The sequence below is a fragment of the Cherax quadricarinatus genome, chromosome 10 (genome assembly GCF_038502225.1).
Source record: "Cherax quadricarinatus isolate ZL_2023a chromosome 10, ASM3850222v1, whole genome shotgun sequence".
Classification (NCBI taxonomy): domain Eukaryota; kingdom Metazoa; phylum Arthropoda; class Malacostraca; order Decapoda; family Parastacidae; genus Cherax; species Cherax quadricarinatus.
In genome coordinates, this window is record NC_091301.1 from 43640549 (window position 1) to 43652667 (window position 12119).

At 46.5% G+C, this 12119-nt stretch overlaps 1 protein-coding gene across 1 annotated transcript in view; it reads left to right on the forward strand.

Annotated features, from left to right (window-relative positions):
- LOC128688052 (stress-activated protein kinase JNK-like) overlaps positions 1-12119 on the forward strand; it is a 1031745-nt gene that overhangs the window by 258495 nt on the left and 761131 nt on the right.

Here is a 12119-nt window from a genome sequence, read left to right on the forward strand (position 1 = left end):
AACTTTCTAACCAATCGACCACAAAGAATAGTGGTAAACAGAGTTAAATCGGAAGCTGCCATAGTGAAGATCTCTGTTCCACAAGGCACAGTACTCGCTCCTATCCTCTTCCTCATCCTATCAGAGATGTAAACCATAACACCGTATCATCTTTTGCAGACGATACTAGGATCTGCATGAAAGTGTCATCCATTGAGGACACGGCAAATCCCTATGAAGATATAAACCAAGTTTTCCAATGGGCAACGGAGAACAATATGATGTTCAATGAAGACAAATTCCAACTACTCAGTTATGGAAAACTGGGAAATAATAACTAGGACTGAGTATACTACAAACTGTAATCACACAATACAGAGGAAAAGTAATGTGAAGGACCTGGGAGTGGTAATGTCTGAGGACCGCACCTTCAAGGACCACAACAATGCCACTATCACATCTGCGAGGAAACTGATAGGACAGATAATGAGAACATTCAACACAAGAGATGTCAAGCCAATGATGATCTTTTAAAATCACGTGCTCTCTCTAGGTGGGAATAGTGCTGCACATTAAAATCTCCATTCAATGCAGGTGAAAATGCAGATCTAGAGAATGTACAGAGAACCTTTACAGCACATATAAGTTCCATCAAATACCTTAATTACTGGGAACGCTTGCAAGCACTTGACTTGTACTCACTGGAGCGCAGGCGAGAGAGATGCATCATAATCTACACATGGAAGATCCTGGAAAGAGTGGTCCCTAATCTGCACACAGAAATCACTCCCATCGAAAGCAAAAGACTTGGCAAGCGATGCAACATCCCCCCCCCCCAGTGAAAAGTAGGGGCGCCGTTAGTACACTAAGAGAAAACACAATAAGTGACCGGGGCCCAAGACTGTTCAGCCTCCCACCAGCCATAAGGGGAATTACCAGTAGACCCCTGGTTGTCTTTAAGAGGGAGCTGGACAGATACCTAAAGTCAGTGCTGGATCAGCCGGGTTGTGGTTCGTACGTTGGACTACGTGCAACCAGCAGTAACAGCCTGGTTGGTCAGGCCCTGATCCACCAGGAGGCCTGGTCACAGACCGGGCCGCGGGGTTGTTGATCCCTGCAGGACGGTGCCGTCATTACAATATTAATCTACTATCATTGCCACCTTAATGTGGCTTCACTTAATTTCTTGTATTATGATGGAATTTATTGTATGTATTCTACTGGAATTTAATATTTTAATTGTTTTTCAATGAAACGGCCGTCTCCCACCGTGGCAACGGCCGTCTCCCACCGTGGCAACGGCCGTCTCCCACCGTGGCAACGGCCGTCTCCCACCGTGGCAACGGCCGTCTCCCACCGTGGCAACGGCCGTCTCCCACCGTGGCAACGGCCGTCTCCCACCGTGGCAACGGCCGTCTCCCACCGTGGCAACGGCCGTCTCCCACCGTGGCAACGGCCGTCTCCCACCGTGGCAACGGCCGTCTCCCACCGTGGCAACGGCCGTCTTCCACCGTGGCAACGGCCGTCTCCCACCGTGGCAACGGCCGTCTCCCACCGTGGCAACGGCCGTCTCCCACCGTGGCAACGGCCGTCTCCCACCGTGGCAACGGCCGTCTTCCACTGTGGCAACGGCCGTCTCCCTCCCATCACTACCTACCCCCCTCCCTCCCATCACTACCTACTCCCCTCCCTCCCATCACTACCTACTCCCCTCCCTCCCATCATTACCTACTCCCCTCCCTCCCATCACTACCTTCCCCCTCTCTCCCATCACTACCTACCCCTCTCCCTCCCATCGCTACCTACCCCCGTCCCTCCCATCACTACCTACCCCCATCCCTCCCATCACTACCTACCCCCCTCCCTCCCATCACTGCCTACCCCCTCCCTCCCATCACTACCTACCCCCCTCCCTCCCATCACTACCTACCCCCCTCCCTCCCATCACTACCTACTCCCCTCCCTCCCATCACTACCTTCCCCCTCTCTCCCATCACTACCTACTCCCCTCCCTCCCATCGCTACCTACCCCCGTCCCTCCCATCACTACCTACGCCCCTCCCTCCCATCACTACCGTCCCCTTCTCTCCCATCACTACCTACCCCCTCCCTCCCATCGCTACCTACCCCCGTCCCTCCCATCACTACCTACGCCCCTCCCTCCCATCGCTACCTACCCCCGTCCCTCCCATCACTACCTACCCCCTCCCTCCCATCGCTACCTACCCCCATCCCTCCCATCACTACCTACCCCCCTCCCTCCCATCACTACCTACCCCCCTCCCTCTCATCACTACCTACCTCCCTCCCTTCCATCACTACCTACCCCCCTCCCTCCCATCACTACCTACCCCCCTCCCTTCCATCACTACCAACCTCCCTCCCTCCCATCACTACCTACCTCCCTCCCTTCCATCACTACCTACCTACCTCCCTTCCATCACTACCTACCCCCCTCCCTCTCATCACTACCTACCTCCCTCCCTCACATCACTACCTACCTCCCTCCCTCCCATCACTACCTACCACCCTCCCTTCCATCACTACCTACCTCCCTCCCTCCCATCACTACCTACCCCCCTCCCTCTCATCACTACCTACCTACCTCCCTTCCATCACAACCTACCCCCCTCCCTCTCATCACTACCTACCTACCTCCCTTCCATCACTACCTACCTCCCTCCCTTCCATCACTACCTACCTCCCTCCCTTCCATCACTACCTACCCCCCTCCCTCCCATCACTACCTACCCCCCGCCCTCTCATCACTACCTACCTACCTCCCTTACATCACTACCTACCCCCCTCCCTCTCATCACTACCTACTCCCCTCCCTCTCATCACTACCTACCTCCCTCCCTTCCATCACTACCTACCCCCCTCCCTCTCATCACTACCTACCCCCCTCCCTCACATCACTACCTACCACCCTCCCTCCCATTACTACCTACCCCCCTCCCTCTCATCACTACCTACCTCCCTCCCTCCCATCACTACCTACCCCCCTCCCTCCCATCACTACCTACCCCCCTCCCTCTCATCACTACCTACCCCCCTCCCTCTCATCACTAACTACCTCCCTCCCACCCATCACTACCTACCCCCCTCCCTCCCATCACTACCTACCCCCCTCCCTCTCATCACTACCTACCCCCCTCCCTCTCATCACTACCTACCCCCCTCCCTCCCATCACTACCTACCTCCCTCCCTCCCATCACTACCTACCCCCCTCCCTCACATCACTACCTACGTCCCTCCCTCCCATCACTACCTACCCCCCTCCCTCCCATCACTACCTACCCCCCTCCCTCCCATCACTACCTACCCCCCTCCCTCTCATCACTACCTACGTCCCTCCCTCCCATCACTACCTACCTCCCTCCCTCCCATCACTACCTACCTCCCTCCCTCTCATCACTACCTACCTCCCTCCCTCCCATCACTACCTACCCCCCTCCCTCCCATCACTACCTACCCCCCTCCCTCTCATCACTACCTACCCCCTCCCTCCCATCACTACCTACCCCCCTCCCTTCCATCACTACCTACCCCCCTCCCTTCCATCACTACCTACCCCCCTCCCTCTCATCACTACCTACCCCCTCCCTCCCATCACTACCTACCCCCTCCCTTCCATCACTACCTACCCCCTCCCTTCCATCACTACCTACCCCCTCCCTTCCATCACTACCTACCCCCTCCCTTCCATCACTACCTACCCCCTCCCTTCCATCACTACCTACCCCCTCCCTTCCATCACTACCTACCCCCTACCTACCCCCCTCCCTCCCATCACTACCTACCCCCCTCCCACCCCTCACTACCTACCCCCCTCCCTCCCATCACTACGTACCCCCCTCACTCCCATCACTACCTACCCCCCTCCCTCCCATCGCTACCTACCCCCGTCCCTCCCATCACTACCTACCCCCTCCCTCCCATCACTACCTACCCCCTTCCCTCCCATCACTACCTACCCCCCTCCCTCCCATCACTACCTACACCCCTCCCTCCCATCACTACCTACCCCCTCCCTTCCATCACTACCTACCCCCTCCCTTCCATCACTACCTACCCCCTCCCTTCCATCACTACCTACCCCCTCCCTTCCATCACTACCTACCCCCTCCCTTCCATCACTACCTACCCCCTCCCTTCCATCACTACCTACCCCCTCCCTTCCATCACTACCTACCTCCCTCCCTCTCATCACTACCTACCTCCCTCCCTCCAATCACTACCTACCCCCACCCTTCAATCACTACCTACCTCCCTCCCTCGCATCACTACCTACCCCCCTCCGTCTCATCACTACCTACCCCCTCCGTTCCATCACTACCTACCCCCTCCCTTCCATCACTACCTACCCCCTCCCTTCCATCACTACCTACCTCCCTCCCTCTCATCACTACCTACCTCCCTCCCTCAAATCACTACCTACCCCCTCCCTTCTATCACTACCTACCTCCCTCCCTCGCATCACTACCTACCCCCCTCCGTCTCATCACTACCTACCCCCTCCCTCCCATCACTACCTACCCCCCTCCCTCTCATCACTACCTACCTACCTCCCTTCCATCACAACCTACCCCCCTCCCTCTCATCACTACCTACCTACCTCCCTTCCATCACTACCTACCTCCCTCCCTTCCATCACTACCTACCTCCCTCCCTTCCATCACTACCTACCTCCTCCCTCTCATCACTACCTACCTCCCTCCCTTCCATCACTACCTACCTCCTCCCTCTCATCACTACCTACCTCCCTCCCTTCCATCACTACCTACCTCCTCCCTCTCATCACTACCTACCTCCTCCCTCTCATCACTACCTACCCCCCTCCCTCTGCTTGCCTTTATTCAATCAACACACTCACTCTTCCTCCCCGGAAGTCTCTCTTGAACTGTTTCTTGGTATTGATTGGTAGTGTTTATATAATCATTTTTAATACTACCACCATTAAATCTGTCAGTGCAACTATTAAAATTACTACTACCACCACCACCACCTTTAAAACTATCACTACTATTTCCAAACCAATACTTTCCTATATCCTTTCTAAATCTAAACTTGTCTAATTTGAATCCATTGTTGCGGGTTCTCTCTTGGAGAGATATCATCAAGATCTTACTAATATCCCCTTTATTAATACGCATCTTCCACTTATACACTTCGATCATGTCTTCCCTCATTTTTCGTCTAACAAGTGAATGTAATTTAAGGGTCTTCAATCTTTCTTCATAAGGAAGATTTCTAATGCTATGTATTTAGTCTACGCTGAATGTTTTCTTACGAATTTATGTCCATTCTGTAATATGGAAACCAGAACTGAGCTGCATAATCTAGGTGAGGCCTTACTAATAATGTATAAAGCTGCAGTATGACCTCTGGACTTTTGTTGCTTATACTTCTTGATATAAATCCCAGTAATCTATTTGCCTTATTACGTACGCTTAGGCATTGCTGCCTTGGTTAAAGGTTGCTGCTTACCATAACCCCCAAGTCCTTTTCGCAATCTGTATGGCTAAGTTCTACATTATTTAACTGATAAGTGCTAGGGTTATGGACACTCCCGAGCTTCAGGACCTTGCATTTATCTACATTGAACTGCATCTGCCACTTTTCTGACCAGGTATTGAGCTTGTCTAAATCCTCCTGAAGTTCCCTGATATCTATGTTTGAATAAATTCTCCAACCTATCTTTGTGTCATCGGCGAATTTGCTCATTTCACTAGTAATTCCGTCATCAAGATAATTGATATATATTATAAACAACAACGGGCCCAAGACTGATCCCTGTGGAACGCCATTTGTTACAGATCCCCACTCGGATTTAACCCCATTTATGCACACTGCTTCCTGTCTGTGAGCCATGACTCGATCCATGAGCTGCCACTTTCTTTAGCAGTCTTTGGTGCGGTACTCTATCAAAAACCTTACTAAAATCTAAATAATATCAAATTCTTTATCGTGATCAACAGCCTCAAAAGCTTTACTGAATAAAGTTAATAAATTAGCTAGACAAGAACGGCCCCTCGTGAATCCATGCTGAGTATCATTAATCAAGCTATGCTTATCGAGATGGCTTCTTATTATCTCAGCTATAATTGACTCTAGTAATTTGCCTACAATTGAGGTCAGGCTTATTGGGCGGTAATTTGACGATAATGACTTGTCCCCTGCTTTAAAAGTAGGAATTACATTAGCCATCTTCCACATATCAGACACTACACCTGTTTGAAGAGATAAATTAAAAATATTTGTTAATGGTTCACAGAAGTCCATTTTGGATTTCTTGAAAAATGGAACTTTTGATAAAGAATTCCCCCCAAAATGCTGACGGATGTGTGTATAAGATTCCTTGTAAAAATTGCGATAAAGTTTATTATGGTGTATATATATTGGTATAATAAGGTTTATAATAAGGCTTGTTATAATAAGGCTAGGTAAGTTTCCTAAGGTTCTTTCGGTACAAAATTATTAATTTTTACATTAATATAAATGAAAAAAATATATTTTTAAATGTATAAGAGAAAATTTTAGAAAGGACTTGATTTTAAACGAGTTCTTGCTAATTGATCAGTTTTACTTATTCGGCACGACATATATATATATATATATATATATATATATATATATATATATATATATATATATATATATATATATATATATATATATGTGTGTGTGTGTGTGTGAGTGCATGACCAAAGATTCACCCTGTATATATATTCTCCAATAGTAGTGAAAATTAACATATCCTAAACAAGGAATATACGTCGCGAGACCGTGAATTACTAAATAATAAGTGGCCTGTCAGCTCTCACTTTAATCACAGTATATATTACCAGACTGTAACCTTGCCAGGACTGTGACTTTGCCATGACTGTGACCAAGCTATGACTGTGATCTTGCCAGGACTGACATTGCCATAAGTGTGACCTTGCCAGATCAACCAGGCTATGATGGATTTGTGGGGCAGCGGGCCACCAGCAGCAACAGCCCGGTTGACCAGGCAAACACCAGACGAGCTTGGCCCATGGCCGGGCTCAGGAAGTAGACAAACTCTCGAAACTCTTCAAAGATATATCAGAGGTAATGTAAAGGTATGACCATGCCACGATTGTGACCATACCATGACTGATCATGCCATGACTGTGGCCTTGCACCAGGAATGAACAACGTAAAATAAGTAAGCTTGAGTTGAAATGACAAGTTATCACAGCAATGGATATCGTGCGGTAAGTCTACCAAGGTTGTGTAGCGTTAACTGACTCTCCTCATCACTTGGTCTAAATAACCTGAGACATGAATGTATCATGCTTGTGTATCAAACTGCCCATATATACTCTGTATAAATAAATTATTAAGAAGGGTATTACGGTTAAGTTTTTGTGGATTCCTCTCACAAAGGCCTCCAGGAACATGACAAAACTGATGAATTAGCTAAGCAAAAATTAAATAAAGAGAATGGTTAGTGTAATTTTGGCTTTTCAAAGAGAAGTTGACGAAACGATGTCAGAAAGGAATTAGCAAAGGAACTTTAAGAAAGTAGAACAGTACGGGTAGGAACCAGCAGATCCATTATCCAGCATAATGAAATGTGTCAAGTTAAACATGTCTTTGGAGAAAGTAACAAAGTCATTAGATTGTAAGATGATGTTAATGCTAGACTAAGGCTAGATTATAAGTATCTCTGGCAATACTGTTGTTACTGCTAGACTAAGGCTAGGTTATAAGTATCTCTGGCAATACTGTTGTTACTGCTAGACTAAGGCTAGGTTATAAGTATCTCTGGCAATACTGTTGTTACTGCTAGACTAAGGCTAGGTTATAAGTATCTCTGGCAATACTGTTGTTACTGCTAGACTAAGGCTAGGTTATAAGTATCTCTGGCAATACTGTTGTTACTGCTAGACTAAGGCTAGGTTATAAGTATCTCTGGCAATACTGTTGTTACTGCTAGACTAAGGCTAGGTTATAAGTATCTCTGGCAATACTGTTGTTACTGCTAGACTAAGGCTAGGTTATAAGTATCTCTGGCAATACTGTTGTTACTGCTAGACTAAGGCTAGGTTATAAGTATCTCTGGCAATACTGTTGTTACTGCTAGACTAAGGCTAGGTTATAAGTATCTCTGGCAATACTGTTGTTACTGCTAGACTAAGGCTAGGTTATAAGTATCTCTGGCAATACTGTTGTTACTGCTAGACTAAGGCTAGGTTATAAGTATCTCTGGCAATACTGTTGTTACTGCTAGACTAAGGCTAGGTTATAAGTATCTCTGGCAATACTGTTGTTACTGCTAGACTAAGGCTAGGTTATAAGTATCTCTGGCAATACTGTTGTTACTGCTAGACTAAGGCTAGGTTATAAGTATCTCTGGCAATACTGTTGTTACTGCTAGACTAAGGCTAGGTTATAAGTATCTCTGGCAATACTGTTGTTACTGCTAGACTAAGGCTAGGTTATAAGTATCTCTGGCAATACTGTTGTTACTGCTAGACTAAGGCTAGGTTATAAGTATCTCTGGCAATATGATTTGTATTGAGATGGCAGTGATATAAAATGTGAAGTGTGTGGACAGAAACAGAACCATACACTGGAACAACCATACACTGGAACAACCATACACTGGAACAACCATACACTGGAACAACTATTGTATTCCTTACTGTATTGTGTACAAGTGTATGTAGTAACTGTAAAAACTAAAATGACTAATATTCCTTCCTAGTGATGTAACAGTGCTCAGAGGGGGTCTGACAAAGACCCATTGTGACCTCTGTAATCCTGTTTTTTGCGCCACCGTTGACAGGATGAGCTGCGGGTGTACAATAAACTAGCCACTCAGGCGACACAACTAAAACTGAAGTCTACCACCACAAGAACACCAGTACACCTTATCTGGCTCACCAACGTAAGTGTCGTAATTACAGCACTAAATACAGAATCCGAGAAAAAAGAGGCGCACAGAAGCAACCTAAAGATAAAAGCAAATCATCGCAGGCAACTAGAAGCCTCCTCCCGGGAATGATTCTCTTAACGTCTAAGGCGTACGATAACCAGGGTGAGAGTGAGCCTTCTAGAACAGATCTTCAAAGGTTGAGGGCTCTACCTGGAGAGTATTCCGGGGATCAACGCCCCCGTGGCCCGATCCATGACCAGGCCCGGTGGATCAGGGCCCGATCAACGAGGCTGTTACTGCTGGCCGCACACAATCCAACGTACGAACCACAGCCCGGCTGATCCGGCACCGACTTTACGTATCTGTCCAGCTCACTCTTGAAGAGAACGAGGGGTCTACTGGTAATGCCTGTTATTGCTGGTGGGACGCTATTGAACAGTCTTGGGCCCCGGACATTTATTGCTTTTTCTCTTAGTGTACCAGTGACGCCCCTACTTTTCACTGGGTGTATGTTGCATCGCCTGCCAAGTCTTTTGCTTTCGTATGGAATGATTTCTGTGTGCATATTAGGGACCAGTCCCTCCAGGATCTTCCAGATGTAGATGATGATATATATATCTCGCCTGCGCTCCAGTGAGTACAAGTCAAGTGCTTCCAGACATTCCCAGTAGTTAAGGTGTTTGATGGAACTCATACGTGCAGTAAAGGTTCTCTGTACATTCTCTAGATCTGCAATTTCACCTGCCTTGAATGGGGATGTTAATGTACAGCAGTATTCCAGCCTAGATAGAAGAAGTGATTTAAAAAGGATCATCATTGGCTTAGCATCTCTTGTCTTGAATGTTCTCATTATCCATCCTATCAATTTCCTAGCAGATGTGATAGTGGCATTGTTGTGGTCCTTGAAGGTGAGGTCTTCGGACATTACCACACCCAGGTCTTTCACATTACTTTTCCGCTCTTTTGTGTGATTAAGAGTTTGTAGTATACTCAGTCCTAGTTATTATTTCCCAGTTTTCCATAACGAAGTAGTTGGAATTTGTCTTCATTGAACCTCATATTGTTCTCTGTTGCCCATTGGAAAACTTGGTTTATATCTTCTAGGATCTTTGCCGTGTCCACAATGGATGACACTCTCATGCAGATCCTAGTATCGTCTGCAAAGGATGCTACAGTGCTATAGTTTACATCTCTATGTCTGATATGAGAGTAAGGAACAGGATGGGTGCGAGTACTGTGCCTTGTGGAACAGAGCTCTTCACTGTGGCAGCATCCGATTTAACTCTGTTTACCACTACTCTTTGTGTGCGATTGGTTAGAAAATTGAAGATCCATCTGCCTACTTTGCCAGTTATCCCTTTAGCACGCATTTTGTGTGCTATTACGCCATGGTCGCACTTGTCAAAGGCTTTTGCAAAATCTGTGTATACTACATCTTCATTCTGTTTGTTTTCCAGAGCATCCAAGACCACATCATAGTGGTGTAGCAGTTGCGACCTGCTCTGAAACCATGTTGTCCTGGGTTGTGCAATTTTGGGGAGTTCAGGTGGTTTGCAATCCTGCTTCTTAGAACTCTTTCTAAGATTTTTATGATATGGGAGGCTAAAGCTTTTGGTCTATAGTTCTTAGCTACTGCTTTGCTGCCACCTTTATGGAGTGGGGCTATATCTGTTGTTTTTAGTGACTGTGGAATCTCGCCTGTGTCTAAGCTCCTTCTCCATAGTATACTTAGGGCCCGTGAGAGGGGTTTCTTGCACTTCTTAATGAACACCGAGTTCCACGAGTCTGGGCCTGGGGCTGAGTGCACGGGCATGTCGTCGATGGCTTTCTCAAAGTCTAGTGGAGTTAGGGTTATGTCAGAAATTTAGCATACATTGGCAGGGTTTTGAGGCTCATTCATGAAACAATTGTTTGGATCATTTATCTTTAGACTGGTTAGTGGCTCGCTGAACACAGTCATATTGAGATTTCAGTCTCTCACTCATTTCTTTGTCATCTGTGTAGGATCCGTCTTGTCTGAGCAGGAGCCCTATACTAGAAATGGTTTTTGCTTTGTTTTTGACATATGAAAAGAAATATTTCGAATTTCTTTCAATTTCACTAATCGCTTTTAGCTCCTCTTGTCTCTCCTGGATTCTGTATGAGTCCCTTAACTTTAGCTCAGTATCTTCCACTTCCCTGGTTAGCGCTTCCTAACGTGTATCAGATAATCTGGCATTCTTGAGGAGCTCAGTAATTCTTCGTCTTCTTCTGTAGAGGGAGTCTCTCTCTCTCTCTCTCTCTCTCTCTCTCTCTCTCTCTCTCTCTCTCTCTCTCTCCAGTTTACTTTTTTCTTAAAGGAATAGACCTTGAACATATTTCAGCTACCATGAGGTTGATCTCTTCAAGGCATTGGTTAGGGTCCATGTAATTTAAGATATCTTCAAAGCATGTTTCATTTAGGACATAGTTTACCTGATCCCAGAAGATGATCTTGTTGTTGAAGTTGAATTTGGTAAAGGTATCCTCATAGCTGTATGCATTTTGCTGATCAGGACTCCTGTGTATGTAGGTCTGGACTTCGATTAGATTGTGATCAGAATTTGTTGTTTTTGATATGTTTCTTACCAGGTCTTCATTATTTGTGAAAATAAGGTCTGATGTGTTCTCCAGGCTTGTTGGCTCCACTATCTGCTGACTTAGTGTTTGTTGCAGAAATTCAGCAGCTTCTGTGTGTGTGACTTCATCTGAGCTGCCTCCAGGGATTGTTTCTGCTACAACATTATTTGCTATATTCTTCCATTTTGTATGTCCTAGATTGAAGTCACCAAGCAGCAAGATGTTTGGGGATGGGGTTGGAAAGCTTTCCAGATGGGAGTCAATTTTTGATAGTTCTTTGAACTGTTGGGAAGTTGCATCCGGTGGCTTATATAGAAGTACAATGACTAAGTTTTGGTTCTCGATTTTTATTGTCAGAACTTCAACTACATCATTTGTGGTGTTCAGTATCTCCGTGCAAATGAGAGACTCTCTGGCATACAGGCCAACATCCCCCCCCTTGTTGCCTGTTCTTTCTGTCGCATCTGAAAAAGTTGTATCCAGGTATCCATATTTCACTGTCAAAGTAATGTTTTGTGTGGGTCTCTGTGAAGGCTGCAAACAGTGCATTTAACTCCCCTAGAAGTCCACTAATGAAAGGTATTTTGTTATTGGTGGATGGCTTAAGGCTCTGTATATTAGTAAATATAAATG